The sequence below is a fragment of the Populus alba genome, chromosome 5, assembly GCF_005239225.2.
Source record: "Populus alba chromosome 5, ASM523922v2, whole genome shotgun sequence".
In the NCBI taxonomy this organism is placed as follows: Eukaryota; Viridiplantae; Streptophyta; class Magnoliopsida; order Malpighiales; family Salicaceae; genus Populus; species Populus alba.
Genome location: NC_133288.1, coordinates 6,489,299 through 6,504,602, shown reverse-complemented (window position 1 = coordinate 6,504,602; position 15,304 = coordinate 6,489,299).

The following is a 15,304-nucleotide window of genomic DNA, read 5'->3' as shown; positions in this document are numbered from 1 at the left end:
AACACATTTACTGTTTGCCCTAAAAAGCATTAGAAATTTTGTGTCCCTAACGAGTTAATGGAATTTCCCTGTTATCTCTACAAGATGGAGGTCAACAATAGACGACAAAGGGGTTAAATACTGCGTGCAAGAGGTGAATTACATGTGAATCCAGAGGAATTTGAGAAAGTGAAAAGAGGAGATGATACATGAATGATATATTATATTACTGTCTAGCTAGGGTTTCTTTGGTTAAATTGTTTTTACTAGGGTTTCTTTCTTTTGGGTACCCCAAAAAGAAATATCAGGAGCAATGATGATGAATCTTGGGTGCAAATCTCTCACTCTGAATATCGACGGTGAAGATATCATTATGATTGATGAGAGAGGCCCTATTTGACTTTATGCAGAAGAGAAAAAACCTCCCAGCTTTCTCCTTTCTCACTACTTTTAGCTAGGTCACCTTTTACATATGTATGTATACTTCCTGCAACCCCACATCTACCCACCATTCTCAAATTCCAAACCAAACTATTATGCTGTCATGATCCCTTCGATTAAACACAATAATCCTTGGTTACTTTCTGATGTCTTTCCTCGTTAAAAACTCCTGTGGGTCGCAACTCTCTTGCTATCATAATATTTCTCTTCCTTTCTGTTTCTCAAAGCATGCAGGCCATCAGATTATATTTTCTTCAACTTACAAACTAATTATGCTCTCACTGTACTTGGGCCAATGTGGTTTCCTTGGATAAAATGATTAACTAACTTCATTTAGTAGAAAATAATGAGTCAATAAGGAGATCTAAGACTCTATATGTTGGTTAAAATTCGTAGGCAATTAACTGGAAATAACTAACATAAACTGATCATCTAGGCATAGGGACTTACAACAACGAACTTATTATATATGAACCATGCAGATTCAAGCAAGAGATTTGGTGGTAATTCATTTGAAATGAAACTTATGCTCACATGAACAAGAGATTTGTTGTCGTTTGAATCTAGAATGGAAGATTAAAGTTTAGGAAAAAAGAAAAAAGAATAAGACGAGGGGCGGCATATATTATCCATGTTTTAATTAAAAATATATAGTTAAAGCTCAGACTAAAGAACGTCCACCAAAATTACAAGAAAATACTGTGAGAAATCATTTTCCATAGCTGAATTTGCAATAAATATGCTGTTTAAGAGAAATAAATACTTAAAAAAATATTATTTTTATAACTCAATATGTAGTCGTAGCTTGCAAAACAAAAGGGGTTAAATGTTGATTCATAATTACCTTTGTAATCCTTTGCTAATCTAAAAAATAATAATTTTATTATAGGAAAAAGACTATCTTATTCTTCTTTAAATCATTGCTAAATCTAGCGTAGGTCCTTTTGTTGGAATATACAATCTCAAGTAATAAAAATTAGGATGCGATTGGGGAACGAAACTTTTAAGCATGATAAAAAGTAACAAATGGACTTTTAAGATAATCTACCCTCATTTTCAAAAAAAAAAAAAAAACTATGAATGGTAATATTAAGTTTTAGTGTCAAATGCAAGCAATGTACACATGCTCGTCTTGTGATTATCAAACGTATAAAATGGCACATATTATGATATTAATTTGCCCTGTACGTGTTCTTAGCATATCAATAAATAAAAAAAGCAATTTGGTATTAAAAAATAATCTCATCAATAATTTGGATGATACTTGCAACAAAAGGAATTATTAAAAAAAATTGATCCTAAATTAAAGACTTAATGAATTCGAAAAAATTGTAAGGAATATTAGAAACATCCTTTTAAACACAATTGGGAATGATTACCTCAAAATAAATATGAAATTTTGTAGTTATTTCATCATGCACCAATTTTATAATTCTTATATAATATGACCGAAACACACATGTGATATATCTTTTTTTTATTCATTAATGAAAATAAGATAATTTATTCAAATATTGTTAATGTATTAATTTGATTATTATGAGTTCTAAAGCCAATTAGTAACTAGTAACAAGTAATATCTGATAAGATAGGTGGCTGATAATTGTGGTACTAACAAGTGATGGCCGATAAAGTTAAGTGACCGGTAACCGTAGTAGTAGCAGGTTGAGCATGATAAACTAGGTAATTGATAGCTGGTACCTATAAACGATGTTCTTTGACGGATGTGGGAGCTCTTTGATGATAAAATCAACAACTTTATAAAAAGAGAAAATACAATAATATTCTAGAGAAAGATACTATTAAAATATATGTGCAATAAAGAATGAAAAAATTGTGAACCTTTCACTTGAAGGATTCATGATGTATTTATAACCCAAGAATCTTATCATTCTATGAAGAAGAGAGGTTAAAATATAATTTTATCTTTGTGATATTTTTAGTTGTATTCTATTAAAAACAATACATATTAAATCAAAATAAAATATTGAGTGACCGGTGTGGGGTCATAAAAAAATTCCTAATAAATATTAGGTTCTAACCCATTAAAAATAAAAAAATTGATGTAAATGCGTTATTTGAATCTAAACATATTAGACTCGGAATGTACTTTCAAGCTCAAGCACAGCACAATGGTGAAAATTTTTGCAGTCGATCCTTGGTGATGGTGAAAACCATAAAAAAGTGAAAAATAAGAAAACTACAGGAGCTTATGCTTGCGTGGACATGATGTGGCCATGATATCACAATGCGACGTCCCATTGATAAATAAGAAATTGAATCATCTACAGAGATTGTTAAAATAATACTTTATATCTTTCTCACTTTCACTTTTGGGCCCTGATTAAGTTAGGGATAGGGCATGGGGTGGCAAACTACATCATTTCTTTTTGTCTCTGTTTATAGGTGGCCATCATGCCACTCCGATCCCTTCCCTGTTTCTTTCTTTTTCGAAGAAAAAAAATCATTGTTGAACTAGTGAATGATTGTTTTTATGATATAATCTGTTTTTTAAATACTTTTTATTTTAAAAAGCAAATTAAATTAATGTTTTCAATACTTTCATGTTAAAAATAAATAAAAAATTAAGAATTATGTTGCATAGTAGTAACTCACCGGCCACAATACCATAACATAGTGACAAAGCAAATTCACTTCATTTGGTTCCCATTATGTGTTCTACCAAGCAGGCCCTTCACTTGGTTTGATCCCATTCGGTTCCCATTATGATATTTGAAACGAGGTTAAAACCGTATTATTCAAGAACTTGATAATTTTTAAGAACTTGAAATTTTTTTATACTTTTATATATATCACTTTAATATACTAATATTAAAAATAATTTTTAAAAAATATATATTAATTTAATATATTTTCTAGTAAAAAACACTTTAAACCGCAACTGCTATCACATTTCTATGCACCCTCTAAATAACTTACTTAGAGGACATGATATGAATTCATCTCTGGTGGGAAAAAAAATAAAATTTTAAATTTTTATAATATAAACTTTTAAGTAGTGTAAGTACAAACAATATAAAATTATAGGAAAAAAAAACTCACTTAAAATCTTGTGTTAAAAATGTTCCCATCTCATTAAAGATTTATGGCAATGTCGCCTTTTGCTTTGTAATGTGGCAATTAACACTCATTCCACGTTGTGGTTTTTCTAATAAACTAGCTGAGGCTCGTTGGGGGGAGGGGGCGGTCCACTGTAATTTACAGTTTATTTTATAATTAAATCTTGAGAAGTCGTACTATTAATTTATTAATTTTTCCATTCAGTTAAGAGTCATTGTAACATGGACTTGTATGCTTATGTGTTTTCCTTATCTTTGTATTATTTAGCAATGCTCCGCAAAGTATAGGGTAGTCCTACATCAATAAGATAATTCTGTTAATTAAAACATTGTATTAATTGATATAATTAACTTTATTTGTGTGAATCTTGTTTTATTTTTGAAAATGATATTTGTATGAAATTAAATTTCAAATATATATGTTTTTCTTCTTTTTTGCAAACTAAGTGTATCTAACATTCTTTATGCATATTCAATTTATATTCTTCATCGCTATTATTTTAAAAGAAAAATTCAAAAAAATTATATAATTCCATAATTTTAATAATAAGTGTCCTTCAACAAGAGCTCATTTAGAACTAGAATTGTGTTATGAAGTTACAGTTCTAACAAAAAAATTGTAATATAAAATTAAAATAAAAAAATTAGACAATGAGCTTTCAATTAGCTAGTTTAATTAAAAAAATATTGTAAAAAATATTTTCATTAAAATTTTTTTTACCTTTTCTTAATCTCTCTTTAATTTATTTTTATTAATCTCTGAGAATTCTACTTTTTTATTTACACACATGGCATGGCAAAAGGGATTTATTTAATATTATTAATGTTTAATATGTGGCAGGTTAATAGTGGTTAGTACTTAAATTTTGTACACATGGCTAGTCTGTGTGTACAAATCAGAAAAAATATAAACGTTTTACTAGTATATTTAAATAGATTATACTAGTCCGCACTAAGATGCAATTAAAATTCCAGGTTAATTTTTGACGCAAGAGAAGAAAGCAATAACATTATGGATATGTTTTTGGATATCATAAAATTTTTAATTAATAAATAAAATTATTATGTATGTTTTTAATAAAATAAATTAAAAAATATATAAACTAATAAATTTTTTTAAAAAAATTGTTAACATTTATTAAATTTTAAAACAAGAAGTTAATTTTCCTTGTAAGAAGCAAAAGATAAATGCATATGCAAATTTTAAACATTGTGGTGTGAAATATTTTTTAAGTATTTTTATTTAATTATATGATAATTAAAATGGATTTTTATAAGACAATTACTTAAATTTTGAAGAAAAAAGATATTATTTTAGTCTAAATTCTCTTTTTTATTCGTGTTTTTTTTATATTTTTTTAAAAAAATATTTTTTATTAGTAATATAGTTTATTGAATAAAAATTAAAGATAATTAAAATAAATATTTGAAGAAATTATAATAATTTGAAATTTAGAGGAAAAATTGTATCTCTTTAATCAGAGCTCCCTTTCCTTATTAATATGTTTATTATTATTTTTTTTTGACAAAAAAGTATCTTTTTTGTCAAAAGTATTTTTAAAATATAAAAACTTGTCATAATCTTAAAATTAACTTGCAACAAAAAAAAAAATCATGAATTGATAATTTTTACATGAATGTATAAAAAAATATAAGAAAGAAAAATTGAAAAAACACTATCTAAAACATTTAAATAATAAATAATAAGATAAATTTTTTTATTTGTATTGAATATTCATGAGAAAATTTTAAGAAAATTATGTATACAAGGTTCATATATAATTATTCAAAAAACAGTTGTTAAGATTTAAAAACTTTTAAAAGTCACTCATGAAGGAACATGTCAAGTTATATAAGGATTCTAGATCGATTAGTCTCACTAGAAAATATGAAAATTTTAAAATGAAACCAAATAAAGGTATTTATCAAATGCATACTAGATTCATTACCTTCATTGGTGAACTAGTTAGCTTAGGAATTAAATATGAGGAAATAAATGATAAAATCTTTAGGTTTTTGCCTCAGCTTGGGAACTCAAAGCTACTGTAATGGAGGAAGCTAAGAATCTTAAGATGCTTGATGTTGATGAGTTTATTTGTTCATTAACCGCTTATAAAAGAAAGATTAAGGAGCTTAAGGTTAAACATTGTGAAACTAAAAAGAAAGGTTTAGCTCTAAAATTTATGACTAATCATAAGGAAATGGATATAATAGTCAAGAAGATAATGATGACATAAAATTGATTATTAAAATAATAATAGAGTTTTTAAGGAAGAAAAAGTATCAAAGGAATTTTAGAAGAGCAAATGGTGATAAATAAGAATCAAGCAAAAACAAAATGCTATTATATGTTATGAATGCAAGAAACTAGTCATATGAAGTACAATTGCCCAATTGTTAAAAATAAATCAAAGTATGGAAAAAAAAAAAAAGGCAAAGAAAGCAATAACTACTTAAAATGATATAGATGATAACTCAACATTTTCAAAAGATAATGACTCAGACTTTGAATAATTAGATAATCTTTGTTTGATGGCTAATATTAGCATAACAAGAGAAGTTTAATTGATGGCTAATATCTTTATTGATATTGATGAGGTAAATAAACTCCATCCTCAAATCAATTTTGATGAGTTGCGAAATGTTTTTAAGGAACTATATCATGATTTTAAGAAAATATATAAGAAAAATATTTTGCTTCAAAATAAACTTGATATTATTTCAAAAGATCTTGATGTATTACAAAAATAAAAGGATATCTTATTAACAAAGAATATTAACTTTAAAAGGAAACTAAATTTCTTAAAATACGCATCTAATTCATCTATTTTGTATGAGAAATTAGTTAAAGGAAATGAGAAATTAGTTATTGAAAGCTGATTTTGTTGATTTAAATTCTACTTTAACTAAACTCATGAAAGGAAAGGCTGATTTTTCATGATTGGTTTGTTAAAATGCTCGAATCATCTTTTGATTGACTTTTAGGTAATCAAATATGTGTATTTAAGAAAAGTGTTTTAGGATATAATACAAAGAAAAACAAAAACTTTACTCAAATTTCTTTGTTAAGGTATCAACATCTTTAAGCTTATGTATGTTTTGTGGAAAAAATAGATTTCATGAAAAACATTGCATGCACAAAAATATTTGAACTAAACCAAATATGTTTGGATGTCAAAAGGCACATTTATTAACCCAAATAGATCCATGAGATTAATTATAGGTGTCCAAAATAACAAGTTAAGATTATTTTTTCTTGTAGAAAAACAACAATAATGGTATTTGGATAATGGATGTTAAAGAGAACAGGTGACAAACCCGATTCATTTCTTTTAAAGAAAAGAATGTCGTATACATGATATTCAAAGATGAACCATAGAAAAGATAAAAGGTATCGGTAATGTTGGTAATTCTCCTACTATTAAGCATGTTTTACTTGTTAATGGTTTAAAATATAATTTGTTCAATATTAGACAATTATATGATAGAGATAATAAAGTTATATTTGAGTCTTTACATTATTTGGTTATTCATGTTATTGATGAAAAAATATTTTTTATATGAAAAAAACTTAGAAATACTTATGTGATTAATATAAATGAAAATAATAATGATGTTAAGTATTGTAATGCATTATTAGACTCACATTGTATTTGGCATGGAAGCATAGAAGACATACGTATGCCAATGTAAAATTGATTCATAAATGATCAAGGAAAGATCTTGTAAAAAGGCTTCCACATCTTGAATATAAAAATAAAGTGATATGTGATGCTTGTCAATATAGGAAGCAAATCAAGAGCTCTTTTAAGGCTAAGAATCAAGTTTCAACAAACCGTGCACTTCAACTTTTTCATATGGATTTTGATTCTATGTGTATTTCAAGTCTTTCTGGTAAAAGATTTGTATTTGTTATTGTTGATGAGTATACTATATTTATATGAGCATAAGGATAAGGCAATTCAAGCTTTTAAAAAAAAAATTACAAAAGAGATCAAAATGAAAAAAGATTATTTAATTTTCAAAACTAGAAATGATCATGGTAAAGAATTTGACAATCTTACTTTCAGATATTTTTTACTATTACAACTGTACATCAAAATGGAGTTTTTAAGAGAAAAAATCATTCTCTTCAAGAAATGGAAAAAACTATACTAAACGAATATAGTTTTCCTTAATATTTTTGGGAAAAAACTATAAACACTTCTTGTTATATTTCAAATCAAGTTTTTTTTTACATAAAACTCCATATGAGCTTTGATTTGAAAGAGTATGATACTTTTTTTTTTTGTTTATTTGGATCAAAATGCTTTATTTTAAATAACAAAGATAAGTTAGAAAATTTTGATTTTAAATTTGATGAATGTATATTTCTGATTATTCCACTACTAGTAAAGCTTACAGGTTATTTAATTGTAAAGTTTCAGTAATTGAAAAATCTATACATGTTATATCTGATGAGTTTAACACATTTTATCTTCAAAGAAGAAAAAGGAGCTTGGTGTGGATGTTATTTTTTATAGGTTAAACTTAAATGAAGCATAAGAGGACACCTCTAGGAATAATGATAGAAGGAAAGAACCTCAAATAACTCATCAACAACATAATCAACAGACGAAGAGCAAACTTCACAAATTTTTTAAAGCAATTCAGAAACTGGAAAGACTTTCTTAGGATTCAATAATTAGTGACATATCAAGTGAGGTTAAGATATGATTCTCGATGATTAATCAAGTTGGTAATATTGCTTTCATCTCTAAACTTAATATTGCCATTCAGAAACTGGAAAGACTCTCTCTGGATTCAATAATTAGTGACCTATCAAGTGAGGTTAAGATATGATTCTCCATGATTAATCAAGTTGGTAATATTACTTTCATCTCTAAACTTAAACCTAAAAATTATAATGAAGCCTTATTGGTTGTGTATTGGATACTTTTTGTGTAAGAAAAACTTAATCAATTAAAAAAAACCAAGTATGGAAATGAATAAGTTACTTGGTTACGAACCCGTCATTTTTTGATGGCTTGTGTGCCCCACTCTAGTTATTATCATTAACCTTTTGATGTTGTTTGATTCGTCTATTTATGATTTTTATAATGGTATTGTTGTGTCATCATTAAAATTTTGGTGTGCTTCATAAATCTCTTTATTTATTTATTTTTTCTCTTCTTTCTTTTTATAATAATTTATGGTAAGTCATTTTACAATGTAAAAGGGTTACTAATGACACATGTGACTTACGACTTGAATATGTCATTTATCATTTTCTAAACAGTGTTATTATTCTAAATATTATTTAAATTATGTTATTTTATCCAAAAAAAAATAATGTGTTAATATATATATATATACACACACCTCAATTTAAAACTATTTTCATGGAAATCACTTACCTATGATCCTGCATTGAAATTACAAATGTACTTTACACTTGTTTAAATTATCTAATCATAGCCTAAAGCTAACAGTCACCATAAGGACACCAAAATGTAGTCTCTCTCTTAATAACAGGAAAAGATAAAATTTGATTGCGTTCAAGAATCCACGTAGACATTATAAATTATAGATGTTGTTTAAAAAAAATATTTTTTATTTGAAAATATTTTAAAATAATACTTTAAAAATTTTAATATCAGTATATAAAAAAAACATTATAAAATACTAAAAAAGTTAATTTAATTTTTTTTTATGTAAAATATATTTTTAAAACATAGAGAAAAGCAATGCAAAACAGCTTCCCAGCATTCTTTAAAAAAAAATCACGACATCAAAGAATGATGGTCTCTCTTTTTTCTTTTTTTAATTTCAAGGAAATATATATAAAGGAAAAGGAAAACAGAAAAGGACTGACTGTTCAGTTTAGTGAAAGAAAGAGAGAAAGAAAGGATGTTTTTATTTAGGCATTGAATGGTGGGTGTGTCAGTGACAAGGAGGAGTCATCAAGTGGTGGCCTGTTATTTTTCTCTTCTTACAGAATTAGTTGACATGCGTGCAGGTACCACTCACCTCAACACATCGGTACCGTACTCTGTCTCATTGGTGGCGCGTGCTTCAGACCCTTCTGCTCTACTGCTGCCTCTATATGTACTGTACTGTACTGTACTGTTTCCGGGCTCTGGTTTTCTGCATTTCTACATAGCAGAAGAAGAGTTTGATTCTGCTTGCGACCGACACTTGTTCATTTCTCAACCTATTCTCCCTCTGGTTCTGGTAGTTATCTTGAAAAACTATTGCTATTATCTTGAAGGAGACGTTCGATGATCAAATCCTCGATTGCCAGTCAGATTTTGGAAGGAATAAATCCCATGGCGTCACTCTTCACATTTAAGGGAATTTGTTACACCGAGAGAACAAAATGAAATATTAATGCATGAAATCTTTTTGGTGAGATGTGAAATGTAAGGGCTGAATTCCTGAGACCATCAGTGCCTCCATCAAGAAGAAAAATTAAAAAATAAAGAAGATTACTTTATTGAAAGATTTTTTAAGCGAATATCCACCATTTTTGTGATTTATGAGCTAGGTTGGACTCTACTTCTTTGACAATGTTTCTTGGTTGGAGCGGTTAGGCGTTCGAGTATTGTACTTTAATATCATGAAAGCTTTAAACTTAATTTGCATTGATTTTAAAAAAAAAAAAAAACAAAAATTCCCACGGTAATGGGGTCAGTGCAGCATTAACTTGTTCAGTGAAGAACACTTTTTCATAATCTTCCCTTTTGTAATCCGTTCATGTGTCAAGATAATTACCTACCAATAGCTTGGTGGCCAGACTGGGGGCTAACAAATGATTGGAGACAGCAACAAAATCAAACCAGCTCTCCTCCTTTTGGGTTTTTGGGCATTATTGCTGTTATTTGATTTGGGGTCCTACCTAAAGAGAGCGATCTACGCCATAAAAGTCTATGCTATTATTACCGATGTTTGCCATTACAAGTTACCATGTTTAAGTTTTTCTAACAGAGTAATTATACTTGATATAATAAGATTTGACATTGACACATGCATCCAAGAGCATGTAGATCTCCGACGAAGCCATGAAAATATTCTCTTGCTGAAGTTCATGTACCTTGGATGCTTTCCTGAGCAAGAATGTCAATGGTGCTGTGTATGTCTGTACATACGATTGATCAAAAGGCCTCGCATTATTTCAGAGATCTAAGCCGTTGACTTGGTAGATCCTCATGTGGGGCAGTTCCGTGAACTCTTCTGTCTTTTCCTTTAAGCAGTCAATAAAGCAGCTTAACTTAGCTTACTAGAAACCAGTTATCCATTTGATACTTTGAAAATTATTAAGCAGTTCCCGTGGAGATTGTTCTTTTTTTCCTTTTAAGCGAAGATTTCTGTTGATAAATTACAACTCGCTAAGATTCTGTGAACTCATGAACCGTTCAATTGCAAGATAAGGTTGGGAAGATGGTCCGAATATTAAAATTGTTTACATTTGAAGAGGAGACTTGATATTGATTAGGAAATTAATGACCCAAATACATCATTTTTTATCGAATGAAAAAAATAGAATACAATAAATTCAATAACGTTGGGAATCGTATGATAAAAATTAGCACTGGGAATCGAATATGAAATGTATATTATTCTGGATAATATACCATACAGGTTGACCATAATAAAGTCCAGAACATAATCCTAAAAATCACACACATTTGATGATCAAATAATAAATGTATAATATTCTTGATAATCTGCCTGTACTAAGCAAGGTGTCGGTGTGGTATAAAGCATACATGAAAATGAAGCTCTTCTCAGTCTATTTTGTAGGTTTATCAAGTTTCCTACCTGCGATTTGAGCCGGAAGAAGACGAAAATGGTGGAAATAATTAAAGGAGGAGCCAGAGCCCAAAATAGCTAGGATTCGTCTGGCGCTTGATCTTCAACTTGCAAGAGGATTCATCTTTACCAGGAGCTAGAAAGTAATTCTAGGTTTTAAACAAAAAGTTGAAGGAACAAAGGAGTCATATATTGTGGGCTGTCAGTGTTGGATATTTTTCCAGTGAAGCTATAATTATTTCAATCTTGTTTTGTTTATTAATTCATCATAAGCTTGTTTGTCATTTTTAAACTTTGATCTAAAAAGTCTAGGAGTGCTTTAGCATGTCTTCGACGGCAATATTCTGACTCTCTGATCACCATGTTTACTTTGCTGTATTATATGAGTTTCTTTATAGTGTTAAGAAAGATACACGCCGTTTGCAGTGCTGAAAACTAGACAGACACACCTTTTTTTTTTTCTTTTTTTCTGATTCATCTGTATATAACTAGCCTGGTGCTCAACTCTACTTTGAATCAGTATGGTTTTTTGTTGAACTTTGCTCAAAGATCTTGCATGGGTGCGGTGTACCTCTAGGGCTTGAAATGTGTAGACATGGATCTGTATATATCTTGCATATTGATTAGTTTATATTAATTCGCTCTCAAAGTCAAATAGGTTTTCTTTTCTAAAACTGTAAATTAGAGTTGAGATAAATTTTGATTTCAACTTTTCCTTACTTGTTTTAATTACTTGAAAACCATCTTGAATTGGTTTGAGGAATGATTTGGGAATGGTCGCCTTGGAATGAATTTCATCTTTTGTTCCATGATTTCAATATTAATTGAAAGACTCTAAAGATATGTGCATTATATATCTTCCGCATTTTAAAACGCGTATTTATTGTTCAAAATTTTTGCTTTTTGCTCATTTTGATATACAAATTTTTTTTTTCCATGATTGCATTATTTTTTCACAGAATTAAAGGATAATTGAATTCAATTTGTTGACAAATAACAAAATTAAAAAATAAAATATTAAAATGGAAAAAAAAAAACACCACAAATGGGTGATGCTTTTGAAATTATCACACAAAAAAATCTATTTTAATTCTCAAACTTTAAAAGTTGTACTTATTCGGTCTCTCAATAGTTTTTTAATTTGATTTTGGTATAATTTTTTTTTTTTAATTTCTAGTTTTAAAGAGAGAATATTGGATTCTAGTTGTAAAGAGAAAAAATCAACATTGATATTTATTCTGATAGCTAAAATAATCATCTTGATGTCATATGGTTTTTGTTTAGCAAGGGAATATCCATTTAGGTGTATTTTCCCCTTAAAACTTAAAATTGCCTTTTTGTTTCAGGTTTCATTTAGCTTTTTTTCAGTAAGATAATATATCAGGCACCTATAGTCGTTTCTAATATTGTTAATTGTTTTACATGAAGTTCTTGTAGACTTCATTAGAGTTAAATATATAGGAGCTGGGTTTGGATTTTCACCCTATGATGGGCTCCTGGGAAATCATGTTTTAAGGTTTTTTAGTTTCTATTCAAGATTCTCAAAGCCCTATCTTGTAAGGAGCTGAGCGATTTGTGGGGTGTGTTTCAGGTTCAAGAAATATGCGCAATGTCCCCTTACCCTCGAATAGCTATCGATAGCTACTGTGAACCCAGAAAAACAGCAATGGCGGGCAGCACGTTTCCTTTTGTATCTGGGCTCAAGCCCATCTGTTTTTGTTCTTGGAAATGAGCCTTTCCCCTCACCTCACTTTAATCGATGAAGAGTTTAATGACGCTATTTGTCCCTATAATATATTTAAAAAATTTGACAAGAAGGCAATAGTGCAAAGGGGGGGTTTTTTATAGTATTTTTGCCTAGAGAATTTTTTATTTTTAATTTTGGTCTTTTTATTTTAAACATTTGCCTTTTTAATCACATATTTTATTTTGCTCACATTTTAATTATTGAGTTTGAAAAAAAATAAAAGAGACTCACTAAAAAAACAATGGAGGATAGAGTGAACAGTTATTGGCTTCCATGTTAATTGAAATTTATTAAAATTAATTAATTAAAAATATTTTAAAATATTATTTAATAAAATATCATTTTATTTTTACTTAATTTTCAAATAATCTCTTTTATGTTTTTTTATTAAATGAGCACGTTAATTAAACTATAAGCTTTTGATTTGATTATGAGAGATTTTTTTATTGTTCAATTTTATTTTTTTTTGAGGCGCATGACATAAAATACAGCATTATATTTTTTTAATTGAAAATAAAAATAATAACAAGAAGGATGAATTATCAAATTAGCTTGTTTTGATGGAATTTAAATTATTAATCTTTTTATAGAAAAGTAATTATAATATAATTAAATAAGAAAAATAAAGGATCATGCCTTGGATTGCATCACCCTCAATGAACTTCCATTCTTTGAAATGTATGAATATATTTTTAAATTCAATTGAAAGTAACAAAGAAAACATCAATGTTGAAATTTTTTACAATAAGAAAGAAATAAATAAAGAGATGGATTTGAATGGAATGGATGAAGAGTTACTGTTTGCACAAGAGATTTGTGAAATATACATAAACTCACATGCAGAATACAAATTGAGAAAATAAATAAATACATCTAAAGAAAGATAAAGCATTCCAGGGAAACCAGAGGGTTCTCCAGAGACTCGTTCCCCTCCTCCTGCTGCCTCAAAACGGAGCCGTTTTCCGAATCCTCCTTATTCTTCCTCTCCACTGACCTTTCACCGGCTTTTCCAGGACTCGTTCCCGCACGACCCCTCCCAGCTCCACCTGCCGTCCTAGTCGCCGGTGACCTGCCAAAATCGCTCCTGACCCCTCTAGACCCCACATTACGCTGCCCAGCTGCGGTCCTAATCACCTGGCCGGTCGTCTTCGCCGGATACTTTAACACCCTTTCTCTGTCTCCAGTGTACTGACGCTTTCGATGTACTTTGGCGGGAGATCTGTTGACCCTTTTCTTGCTTGTTACCTCATCTTCTCTTATCTCTGTTATTGTAGTGGTAGTGGTGGTGGCAGTGGCGGTAGTAGTTGTTGCTGTTGAGAGAGTGCCAGTGATATTGCTGCATGTCTCTGATGCTTGAGAGATTTCTTCGTCTTCTTGGTGTTTCTTTCTGTTTCCTTGCATCAGGGTTTTTGGTTCTTGGGTTTGTGTTGTTGTCATTTGTGGTTCGAGGATAATGGGGGTTTCAGAAAGGACTTCTTTGACTGTCTCTTCTTCAGGTGGCGGTGAGGCACTTGCGGTGGAGACATGGGGTTTGCGGGGTTGCGGTGGAGAATGGCGGTGACTTGGTGGTTCTGGGTTACTTGACCCTCTTTTGTTGTTGTTGTTGGAGCTAATACAGCAACCCATTAGGTGAGAGAGACGGAGCTAACGTCTGAATATACAGCTTGTGTCTCTTAACAGCTATAAAACGTACACTTCCTAGTAACTAGTGGTTAAGCACTCAAGCAAGAAATGACATTCGAGAAGGGACTGGAACAAACAACCTGTTCGATCAAATGGGGATATAATAATAGATAGAAACTAGGCAAAAGAGGAAGGCAAATAAAAGCAAGCAAATGTGGGTGTAGTGGGGTTTTGATTATATAAGAAAGTGGTCCAGAGCCTGGCGGGTGTTATTAGAGAGTGAGGGTACAGATCAGATGTAATCATCTGGGAACTAAAGGGGAGAGATTTTCTTAGAGATTGTGAGTACGGTACAGTTCAATGAAAATGGAAGCTTTGATTACCTGTTAACTTTACAGGGTTGAAGCCATAACTGAGACCCAGAGACGGGGGACTGGGACATAGGAGCCTTAGCTGGAGCTATAATGAAAGAAAGCGAGGCTAAGAACTCGTTCCCTATTTTGGCCCTGTACTAAAGAATTGCCTGTTGTCTTGGTGCTCTCTCCTTTTGAGGATTCATGGATCCACGCAACAGGCTTTGCTTGCACTTTGGAGGGCTAGGATCTTCGAGGGGACAGTTGGTTTTTCGTTAGACTTCTCGTTT